At 43.4% G+C, this 9,682-nt stretch overlaps 1 pseudogene; it reads left to right on the top strand.

Moving 5' to 3' along the window:
- The first annotated feature begins 4,846 nt into the window (after nt 1-4,846).
- On the top strand, nt 4,847-4,965 carry LOC129669617 (small nucleolar RNA SNORA17; annotated as a pseudogene).
- Nucleotides 4,966-9,682: the final 4,717 nt, after the last annotated feature.

The raw sequence follows: 9,682 nt of genomic DNA on the forward strand, positions 1-9,682 counted from the left end.
CGGTTCTTAAACTGTGCACCATAGACAGTTTGAAGGTTCTAGAAGTCATTGGAGCTGTTTGATATTTTTTAAGTTTCAAAAGAAGCTCCCAAAGCTCTAAACTTTTGTCCAAATGATCCCCATTGACCTCTGTTTTTATTTTTAAATCTTACTTTTTAATTGTCTCATGAGATTTCAATCACTGTCACACATTTTCAGAATATCTTAGGAAATATCTTATCCAAGTATGAAGACCTTTGAAAATGTAAATAGCCAACAAAAGTATTCATAATATACAAAGAATGTCTATAAAAAAGAAATGTAGAATTTCATATAAAAGTAAAGTGACAGTAGAGCTGCTCAGAAGAAGAATCCTAAATGAGAAATTACATATGGAAGAATACAGTGATGAAATACTTTTTACATTTATGAAATTTAGAAGATCAGACACTATTGTTAAGGTTATTGTTAATTATATTCTTAAATTCTTCTAGCTACAGTTCAGCCAGTGCAATTACTTTGCAAACTGTTGCAAAGTCTAGCAAAGGTGATACACTGATAACCAAGAGTGTCACACTGTGGCTTATGTTTTAAATTATCCCACTGACACTTAAAAAATGAATTACTATTTATACTATTCATGCAATTGCATGAAACTACCAAAAATGTTCGCTAATTTTTGTGGGGATTGGAAAGCTTGATTCTTGTACGGTATGTTCTTTGTTTATTTGTTTGTTCTGTGTTTTTCTTTTGATTTTTGGTTTCTCGAGACATGGTTTCTCTGTGTACCCTGGGCTGTCTTGGACTCACATTTTAGGCCAGGCTAGCCTTGAACTCACAGAGATCCACCTGCCTCTGCCTCTGAGTGCTAGGATTAAAGGCAGACACCACCATGCTCAGCTTGCATGTTCATTTAGAGAGTTTACCTTGTGAGGCAAGGATGAGACTTCAAATCCAGATATTCACTGAAGAAAAATTGATTTGAAGGCATTTTAGAAGGGAAAAGAGAAAAGAACAGAAGTTGAGCATGGCTAAATATGGAGACTTAAGTTATATGGTAATACATGTCTGTGATCCTAGTACTTGGAAGGTGAAGGCACAAGCATGAGAAATTCAAAAGCTTCCTCCACCAGTGAGTTCAAGGCCAGCCTGACTTCAGAGACCCTGTCTGAAAACAAGGAAGAAAAAGGAAAAATAACTGTATTGGAGACACGAGTGAGAAAAGAGAAACCCTTAGAAAGCAGAATCAAGAGACTATTGTCTGGCTGAATCAGGAAAGGAGTAAAAGGATTTGGCCATCTTGGCTAAATGACAGTCACCACCAATCATTTACAGTGTCTGGTGGAAAGCCATCTTTGAAGAGACCAGCCTTCTAGTGGGTCTACCAAGACAAGTCATCTCCAGTTTATACCCTAGGAAATGAAACACATTTATTTGGATAGGCTTGTTTTTATTCAGGTGATAGGAATTTAATACATTTTCATTTTCATTTCTATATAGGTTAAGTCATAATTTTCTGGTAGTGTCTCAGAGTTCCCCCAAAGGAATAAAACATAGCCATCTTCTTAGCACTAGGAACCATCCCTTTTTGTTTTCTCATCATCAGCACTGTCCTCTCTATTGTCTAATCTGGGACTTATCTTCTAATCCAAATATCCCTCACAGTATTCATACTGGTTATGGAACTAAAGATGTAAAATGGATTTTAATTTTTTTTTCTCATGAGTAAGGAAAGTGATTATTAATATAGAATACTTTGTATAACATGATGGCAAAAGCAGAAAATTACTTATTATCTAGCTCATACCACCTTCCTTAGGGACATAGTTTCCTAGTGGGCAATGAACTATCTCAGGCATGTGCTTACTGTCCTTACAGCTCTTTCTTTTTATTCAGAGGTACTGATTGACAGATGAAAAAAAAAAAAAAAAACACTGTAGAAAAGGAATGTTTGCTGGGCCTTCTAGAAAAGAGGGCCTTTTTATCCTTTCCATAGCAGCTGCCAGAGAAAATCTTTGTTTATACAGTGTAATGTAAGGATACAAGTATGGATTTGATAATAGTTTATACATGAGGAAAAATCTCCCACGTGGAAGTAATAATAAAACAGGTGTTGAAGTGCTGGATAAAGCTTGCTGAAAGCTAAATATTGCTGTGAACGTTTCTTTTGTTTTTTGAGACAGGATTTCCCAGAACTTGCTCTGTAGACCAGACTGGCCTTGAACTTGGAGATCCTGCTGTCTCTTCCACAAAAGTGTACTATGAACTTTTTTGTTGTTGTTTTCATTTTTAATTTTTCTAATTAATTTTGTTTATTTATTACAATGTATTCACTTTGTATCCCAGCTGTAACCTCCTCCCTCCTCCCCTCCCAATCCTGCCCTCCATCCCTCTTCTCTTCCCATGCCCCTTCCCCAGTCCACTGATAGGGGAGGTTCTCCTCCTCTTCCATCTGACCCTAACCTATCAGGTTTTATCAGGACTGGCTGCATTGTCTTCCTCTGTGGCCTGGCAAGGCTGCTTCCCCCCTCATGGGATGGTGATCAAAGAGCCAGCCACTGAGCTCATGTCAGAGATTAGGGATTCCATTTGGAGACTGAGCTGCCATGGGCTACATCTGAGCAGGGGTTCTAGGTTATCTCCATGAATGGTCCTTGATTGGAGTATCAGTCTCAGGAAAGACCCCTGGGCCCAAATTTTTTGCTTCTGTTCCTCTCCTTGTAGAGCTCCTGTCCCTTCCAGGTCTTTCTATCTTTCTGTCTCCCCCTTCTTTCATAAGATTGCCTGCAGTCTGCCCAAAGATTGGCTATGAGTCTCAGTATCTGCTTTAACACCCTGCTGGGTAGAGTCTTTCAGAGGCCCTCTGTGGTAGGCTCCTGTCATGTTCCCTGATTTCTCCCTCTTCCGATATCTATCCTGTTTACATTTCTGAATGAGGATTGAGCATCTTACTCAGGGTCCTCCCTCTTGTTTAGCTTCTTTAGGTGTACAGATTTTAGTATGTCTATCCTATATATTATATGGCTAATACCCACTTATAAGTGAGTATATACCATGTATGTCTTTCTGCTTCTGCGTTACCTCACTCAGAATGATCTTTTCTAGTTCCATCCATTTGCCTGCAAATTTCATGATTTCCTTGTTTTTAATTGATGAGTAGTATTCCATTGTGTAAATGTACTACAATTTCTATATCTGTCCCTCATCTTCTCCCATGCCCCTCACTAAGTCCATTGATATGGGAGGCCCTTCTCCTCTTCCATCTGACCCCAACCTATCAGGTCTCATTAGGACTGTCTGCATTGTCTTTCTCTGTGGCTTGGCAAGGCTGCTCCCCCTTCAGGGGGAGGTGATCGCCACTGAGACAGTCCCTGTTCCCCTTACTAGGGAACCCACTTTGATACTGAGCTGCCATGGGCTACATCTGTGCAGGGGTTTTAGGTTATTTCCATGCATGGTCCTTTCATCAACAGGTGGCAGAGAAAGCACGAGATTGATTTCCAAAGTGGTTGTACAAGTTTACATTCCCACCAGCAATGGAGGAGGGTTCCCCTTTCTCCAGCATGTGTTGTCACTTGAGTTTTTGATCTTTAGTCATTCTGATGGGTGTAAGGTGGAGTCTCAGGGTTGTTTTGATTTGCATTTCCTGGATGACTAAGGATGTTGAGCATTTCCTTACATGTTTCTCTGCCATTCATTATTCCTCTGATGAAAATTCTCTGTTTGGGGCTGTAACCCATTTTTTTAATTGGATTCCTTGGTATGTTGATTTTAACCTCTTGAGTTCTTTATATATTCTGGATATTTAGCCCTCTGTCAGATATAGGATTGGTAAAGATCTTTTCCCAGTGTAAGCTCAGAAAATGAGGAATAGTGCTACATTAAGATCCAGCTGTACCACTCCTAGGCATTTATCCGAAAGATCCTCAACCACACATGAAGGATATTTGCTTAACTGTTTTCATAGTAGCTTTATTTATAATAGTTGGAAACAACCTAGATGTCCCTCAACTGAAGAATTGTGGTACATTTACACAATGGAGTACTACTCACCAATTAAAAACAAGGAAATCATGAAATTTGCAGGCAAATGGATGGAACTAGAAAAGATCATCCTGAGGTAACACAGAAGCAGAAAGACACACATGGTATATACTCACTTATAAGTGGGTATTAGCCATATAATATAGGATAAACATATTAAAAAATCTATGGTCCTAAAGAAGCTAAACAACAAGAAGGACCCTAGTGAAAAGGCTTGATCCTCATTCAGAAGGGCAAACAGGATAGACATTGGAAGTAGAAGACAGGGAACATGACAGGAGCCTACCATAGAGGGCCTCTGAGAGACTACCCAGCAGGTTGTTAAAGCAGATACTGAGACTCATAGCCAAACTTTGGGCAGAGTACAGGGAATTATGAAAGAAAGGGGAGATAGAAAGATCTGGAGGGGACAGGAATTCCACAAGGAAACCTACAGAGCCAGAAACTCTCGGCCCAGGGGTCCTATAGAGACTGATGAATCAACTGAGGACCATGCATGGTTAGGACCTAGACTTCCTGCTCAGATGTAGCCCATGGGCAGCTCAGTCTCCATAGTGGGTTCCATAGTAAGGTGAGCAGGGGCAGTCACTGGCATAAACTCAGTTGTCTGCATTTTGATCACCTCCTCCTGGCAAGGTGGCCTTACCAGGCCATAGAGGATCCAGACAGTCTTGATGAGACCTGATGGGCTAGGGTCAGACAGTAGGGGAGGCGATCTCCCCTATCAGTGGACTAGGGTAGGGACATAGAGGGGGAAGAGTAAGGGAGGGTGGGACTAGGAGGAGATGAGGGAAGGGGTTACAGATGGAATACAAAGTGAATAATTGTAATTAATAATAATAATCATAATGAAAACAATTTTAAAAGTAGATGGCAGAGAGGAGAGAGGTCTACACTCTGTTCTGACCAATGAACACTTGAATGATTAAGTAGCCTGGCATTTCCTGAAAAAAGCAAGCCTGAGACAGCCACCAGTGCCATGCCAGACAGGCCCCAGATGGCCCCCCAATACAGGGAGCAACCAGAAGAACCTCTCCTGGGACTACAGGCCTGAGATGACCACCAGATGGGCACTGCACAGGCGTTTGGGTAAGGTAAGGGGAGGGGCAGACCATGCCTGAGATGACCTCTGGCCTGTGCCACAATACATGACTAGAGCATAGCACTCCTGAGACCACTCCTGAGATGACTTCAGACACCCCGGGCACTGTACCACTAAGAGGAGCAAGTAAGATGTAGAGAAATGGAAGAGAAACAGAAGGATGCAGGCACAATGAAGGAGGCAGAATGGCAGACTCGAGGGTAGTGAGGAGCAACCTGATGTGAGAAGCCAGTGATGCCACTGGGGGCCATGTCCAGATCTGTGGCCTGAGCAGCCTCTATCTGTTACCACCAAAGGCCAGGCAGACATCCATGCCTGGGACATGTTAATGTCTGATGGCTCTGCAGAGCTGGCTCTTGACTTCCTGGGAGAGCTGTCGCTGGGGGCATGAGATTAAGAAAGCTGACCCTATGGAAGGGGAGGAGGACCTCCCCATAAGTGGACTAGGGGAGGGCCATGGAAGGAAAAGAGGGAGGGACAGCGGGATTGGGAGGGGATAAAGGAGAGGACTATAGATAGGATACAAAGTGAATAAATTGTAATAAATTAAAAAATAGAGAGCGCTAACCTGCCCCTAGCCAGCTGCAGTACTCCAGAGAGCTGGCTGTCACACTGAAGGAACTGCAGGTGAGCTGGCCCGGGGATATCAACGTGGGAGAGCTGGCCCTACCACTTGTCTTTGATGTGGTAGTGTGGATGAGGAAAAGGTTTCATCCTAACCCCTTCCCTTTTAGCACCTGTGGCTGGCAGGAGACCTGACTCTGGATTCAGGAGAGCAGGAGGATGGTCCCTGCTCCTCATCAGCTGTATTGGAGAGCAGGTTCTGCACCTGGGCCGCACAGTAGAGCTGACTTTAATGGAGGCACAAGTGTGAGCCTCCCCAAGGGTCTGAGTGTGGGAGAGCTAGCCTTGAGACTTGTCTGATCTGCAGCAACATGGGCAAAGGAGCGATGCATTCCCCCAGCCTCACCTATTGCCACCTATGGCAGGTGAGAGAGCTGGCCCTGAGGTCATGACAGCAGGAAATCTGTCCTTGCCCCTCACTTGCTGCAGCACTCAGGGGTGAGCCCTTCACCTCATCTGGGTAGCACAGTAGAGCTTCCCCAGGGTGTGGGGGTTGCAGGTGAGCTGGCCCTGTGTCTTGTCTGCTGGGTGGTGGCACAGATGAGGGAGAAGTGCCCTTCTCCCCTCCCTTATTCCTATCATCTATGGCAGGCAGGGAGCTGGCCCCAAGGTCATGGGGGTGGGAGAACTGGCCATTCCCCTCACCAGCTGCAACACTCAAGAGAGTGGGGCCATACACCTCACCCAGGGCAGCAGGGTAGAGCTGGTCCTGGTTGCAGGGGAGAGAGGTAACTTGGGGTTGTGGGAGGGGTTGGCCTCCTGGTGAGCCAGCCCCAAGGCCATGATAGAGGGCTAGTGGGCTGACCAGCTCATATACCTCTCAGGTCCACATCTACATCTGGGAATTAGTCCACTCCAACATCTAGAGAGCATGAAGGGGCTGGTCCCACAGATCCAAAACTACAGGCTCTCCATGATACAGGACCACAGGATATCCCAGAGGGAGAATAGCAGAAGCCAGAGGCCTTGTTCCAGACCAATGAGCCATTAAGATGAACATTTGCAAGCAAAGAAGTGTGGACAGAAGAGTGTACTGTGGGACACACTGACACAGTACAGTTTCCACAATGAGATATTTTTTCTCTGTGTGTGGGGTGTTTGCAAGGGTGGAGGGGGGATACAAAAGGATAAGGAGTGGCTCAAGTTGTACTACAGAGCAATAGTAATAAAAACTGCATGGTATTGGCATAAAAACAGAAAGGATCAATGGAACTGCATAGAAGACCCAGAAATAAACCCACACACCTATGAATACTCGATATTTGACGAAGAAGCCAAAACCATTCAATGGAAAAAAGACAGCATCTTCAACAAATGGTGCTCGTCCAACTGGATGTCCACATGCAGAAAAATGAAAATAGACCTATATTTATCACCCTGCACAAAACTAAAGTCCAAGTGGATCAAAGACCTCAACATAAAACCAGATTCTCTAAATCTGTTAGAAGAAAAAGTGGGGAACAGCCTAGAACTCATTGGCACAGGAGACAACTTCCTGAACAGAACACCAACCACACAGGCTCTAAGAGCAACAATCAATAAATGGGACCTCATGAAACTGAAAAGCTTCTGTAAAGCAAAGTACACTGTCATCAAAACAAAATGACTGCCTACAGATTGGGAAAGAATCTTCACTAATCCTTTACCTGACAGAGGACTAATATCGAGTATATACAAAGAACTAAAGAAGCTGAAAAGCAGCAAACCAAGTAATCCAATTAAAAAATGGGGAACAGAGCTAAACAGAGAATTCTCAACAGAGGAATATCGAATGGCAGAGAAACACTTAAAGAAATGCTCACCCTCATTAGCCATCAGGGAAATGCAAGTCAAAACGACCCTGAGATATCACCTTACACCCATCAGAATGACCAAGATGAAAAACTCAAGGGACAACACATGCTGGAGAGGTTGTGGAGAAAGGGGAACCCTCCTCCACTGCTGGTGGGAATGTAAACTGGTACAAGCACTCTGGAAATCTGGTGCTTTCTAAGACAATTAGGAATAGTGCTTCCTCAAGACCCAGCTATACCACTGCTAGGTATATACCCAAAGTTTGCTCAAGTACACAAAAGGGATATTTGCTGAACCATGTTTATAGCAACTTTATTTGTAATAGCCAGAACCTGGAAACAACCCAGATGCCCATCAATGGAGGAATGGGTACAGAAATTGTGGTATTTTTACACAATGGAATACTACTCAGCAATCAAAAAGGAGGAAATCATGAAATTTGCAGGCAAATGGTGGGATCTAGAAAAGATTATTCTGAGTGAAATATCCCAGAAGGAGAAAGACAAACACGGTATATACTCACTTATATAGACCTATAAGATATGATAAACAATGAAATCTGTACACCTAAAAAAGATAATCAAGAGAGCAGACATGGGGTAAGATGATCAATCCTCGTTTAGAAAGACAGATGGGATGTGCATTGAACATATGACAGGAGTCTACTGAGCACATTTGAAAGACTAACAGTGTTTTCAAAGCAAAGACTCATGACCAAACCTTTGGCAGAGTACAGGGAATCATAAGAAAGAAGGGGAGTTAGTCTGATGAGGAAAGGGTAGGAGCTCCACCAGGACCAAATATATCTGGGCACAGGGTCTTTTCTGAGACTGACATTCAACCAAGGACCATGTATGGATATAACCTAGAACCTCTGCTCAGATGTCACCTGTGGTAGCTCAGTAACCAATTGGTTTCCCATAGTGAGGGGAACAAGGACTATTTCTAACAGGAACTCAATGACTGGCTCTTTGGCCTCCCCACCCCCCAAGGGAGGAGCAGTCCTGTTAGGCCACAGAGGAGAGCTTTGCAGCCAGTCCTGAAGATACCTGATAAAACAGGATCAGATGAATGGGGAGGAGGTCCCCCCTATCAGTGGACTTGGCAAGGGGCATGGTGGAGGTGAGGGAGGGAGGGAGGGACTGGGAGGGAATGAGGGAGCGGGACATGGCTGGGATACAGAGTTAATAAAGTGTAACTAATAAGAAAAAAATAAAAACAAACAAACAAAAAATAAAGGATAAGGAGTGGGATTGGGGTGCATAATGTGAAGTTCACAAAGAACTAATAAAAAAGTTTTAAGGTGTCAATGGCTAGCAGGAAATGGAGGTTTCCACCTGCAATCCCAGTGCTCTAGCATTTAAGATGGGAAGATGTTGACCTGAGGCCAGCCTGGTTTATATAATGAGAACCTAACTCAGAAAATAGAAGGACATCAACTGCTCTTAATATTTAAGGTCCTAACACTGTTTAGCAATGTGAGTTTAAATAGTTTAGTATACAGTTACATAAAAAGATGCATGGTAATACATTAACATTTATATTTAGGAAGTATACAGTAGTGGCAGCTATAATTTTCCATTTTATTATGGTGGTGAATCTGACTACGGCAAATGACAGGTAAGAGTGCTCAACTGCAAGAATGCCCAAATGCACATGTAACAAGAGTTACTCATCAAAAGGGTCAGAAGACTGTTAGTTCGGCTTTTAATGCAGTTTTGTGGATTTTAAGTTGTAAAAGCTGGAAGAGACACATGCTTTTGTTATGCTAGAATTGCGAAACCCAAAATACCACCACCAGGAGTTGAGTCCCTTGCAAACCCCTGAGGATCTCTTTATTACAAGCTGCAGTATGGGCTCACACCCCCACTGCCAAAGTGGTGAGAGCCAAGAGCCCCTTGCTCAGGTTATTTGGGTGATTTAAAGATTCCAGTCCCTCCCAGAATGCCGAAAACAGGGGGATTCCTGCCTGGCAAGCATCTATTGGTCAAAACACAAAAGGGATCTTGCATTTTGAATTGATTGACTATAGGAAAGTCCCCAAACCATTAATTACCTGGTGTCTCTCCCAAGGGGGTGGGCCAGTTTCCTAGTGACTATAACTAGTGGGTGGGGAAAGATTGCATTAAGCTAGTTTCT

Source organism: Psammomys obesus, unplaced genomic scaffold (assembly GCF_907164565.1).
Source record: "Psammomys obesus unplaced genomic scaffold, mPsaObe1.curated_primary_1811, whole genome shotgun sequence".
NCBI classification, from domain to species: domain Eukaryota; kingdom Metazoa; phylum Chordata; class Mammalia; order Rodentia; family Muridae; genus Psammomys; species Psammomys obesus.